The sequence below is a fragment of the Neomonachus schauinslandi genome, chromosome X (genome assembly GCF_002201575.2).
Source record: "Neomonachus schauinslandi chromosome X, ASM220157v2, whole genome shotgun sequence".
Lineage (NCBI taxonomy): Eukaryota > Metazoa > Chordata > Mammalia > Carnivora > Phocidae > Neomonachus > Neomonachus schauinslandi.
In genome coordinates this window covers 89,085,090-89,087,809 of record NC_058419.1, presented here as the reverse complement: position 1 = coordinate 89,087,809, position 2,720 = coordinate 89,085,090, and positions in this window count along the sequence as shown.

The window sequence follows — 2,720 nt, the reverse complement described above, 5'->3', positions numbered from 1 at the left end:
AAAAGAACCAGCTAGGTAAAAACACATCAACTTCTTAAAATAATTTATATTAAAATTCATAACCTGCCCTCTGAGAAAGTAATACCAATTTCCACTTATTTAGAAATGTATGAGGAACTGAGTCAACTTCCAAAGTGGTAGAGTGACGACCTTGGTGAAAGTGCACTCCCATTAAAATATAGGAAACAATGCCAAAGCAATCCAAAGCAACCATTTATTAAGTCTGAAAATTAACCAAAGGCACAGGACACACTAAAAAGAGTTTATTCAAGAAAAATGAGTCTATCTTGGTAAGAACTGTAGGGTCTATGACACTTTCATTTGAGTCTTCTCCCATGGCCCCCCCTCCCAAACTCATTGACGTGGTAGCCATAAAAAGCTGATGGTTTTATGGCCAACAGAGAAAACTGACCTCCTTTGGAGCTCTGTTAAAAGCTTATCCCCAGAGCATGGTCAATATTTGGACCAGACCCACAGCTCTTTGTAAAAGCTCCAATTCCAGGGAGTTGTTGTTACTTGAGCTAACTCAAAGCTCAGCTATGTGAGACAAACCCTATCCCCGGGGTGTGACTGAAAATAATAGTAATCAGCTGGAATTATTAACATCACAGCTGTCCAAGACTGTGATTCAAGTTGGAGAAAACAAGAGCCTGGCCAAAAATATCAAAGATAGACCTGGGGTTGTAAGCAACCATAAGAGACTTTGAAAAGCTCTAAGATATTTCTGGGGCCCTAGAAGGCTGTGTGCACATGCAGGAGGGTGTTTATGCTTAGGAAAAAAAACTGAGAAAGGAGAGAGCCCAAACCACTCACTTTTGGTCGAACCTGAGGCCCTGTGCAATCAGAAAGTGAAAGTTTAGGCTGACTTTGAAACTGCCTGATATTTGAAGGGATGCCTATACCCAGAGATCCACCTGACAAAGGATAGGAGGCATACTTCTCTCAGTATATTTAAGGAACTCTTATGACTGATCATTGGCTGAACACTAACTGTACTGCTCCAGAGGTGATCCATAAGAAGCCAGGCTTAATTTTTTTTTTTAATTTTAAGTGACTCAGTCACTACACACAGTAGGGAATATGGAATCTATACAAATAGTCCAGGAAAGGCACTGAGCAAACAAGCAGAAACCAGAAAAATTTACCATAGAGACAACAACAAATCCAAAGTGTCATGGGGAGCTCTAACACCAAAGTTGCCCCAATATGTTACCAAAAATGTCCAGCTTAAAGAGAATTATGAAATGTGCAACATACCAGGAAATTATGGCACCCACACAGGAAAAGAGCAAGCAATAGAAAATGTCTGTTGGGGGCTGAGATTTTAAATTAGACAAAGACTTTACATAAGCCACATTAAATATGTTCAAAGAAATAAAGGAAACTAGGATTCAAGAATAAAAGTATGCTAACCATTTCTTACCAAATAGAGAATATCAACAGAGCAAACTAAAAGTAAAACCAAAAAAGAAGAAGGAGAAGAAGAAGAAAAACAGCAACAACAACAGCAGCAACCACAACAACCACCACCACCACCACCAAAAAAATGCTGGGGATTTAAATTATCATAACTGAAATAAAAAATTCACTACAAGGGCAATAGACAGAACAAACCTGAAAAGAGGTCAATTAAGATTATCCAGTCTGAGGAATAGAAAGAAAAATGGAATGAAGAAAATTAACAGAATCTCAGAGAGCCATGCGACACTAGGAAGCTTACCAACATACACATAATGGAGGTCCCAGAGTAAGAAAAGAAAGAAGAAAAGGCAGGAAAAAAAGCATTTGAGAAAACAAATTGAAATTGAAAAAATAAAAATAAAAATTTCTTAATTTTGATGAAGAATATTAATTTACATATCCACAAACCCATGAAACTCCAAAGGAGGAAAAACACAAAAAAATCTACAAGTACACACACTGCAGTCATAATGTCAAAAGTCAAAAACAAATAGAAAATATTAAAAACAGCAAGAGAAAAACTCTTCACATATAAGGAATCCTCAATGAGATTAAGGGGTGATTTCAGTCAGAAACCACGAAGGTCAGAACATAGTTGGATGGCATATTCTAAGTGCTAAAATAAGACTATTAAACAAGACATATATTCTGCAAAACTATCCCTCAAAAGTAAAACTAAATAAAAATATCCCCAGAGAAACAAAGACACAGAATTTGTCACCAATATACCTGCCCCATAAGAAATATGAAAGACAGCCCTTCTGGCTGAAGGGAAACAAAAAACAAAAAAAACAGACAATAATTTGGATCCACACAAAGGAAAAAGAAGACTGAAAATAATTAAAAGAGTAAAATTTTTAAAGGGTTTTATTTATTTATTTATTTATTTATTTATTTATTTATTTGAGAGAGAGAGAGAGCGGGGGAGGGGCAGAATGGGAGGGAGAGGGACAAGCAGACTCTGTGCTGAGTGCAGAGCCCAAAGCAGCCCTCAATCTCACGACCCAGAGATCATGACCTAAGCCAAAACCAAGAGTCCAACTCTTAACTGACTGAGCCACCCAGGCTCCACAAATGGGTAAATTTTTTAATTGTATAAACGTATTTTTTACTCCTTTCTTCTCCTAACTAGTTTGAAAGACAACTGCATAAAACAATCATAACAAAACTGTATTTATAAAGTTAATGCAAAATCTAAAAACGGAATTTGTATGTAAATAAGAATACAAAGGAAGAGGGGCACTGGGCTGGCTCAGTCA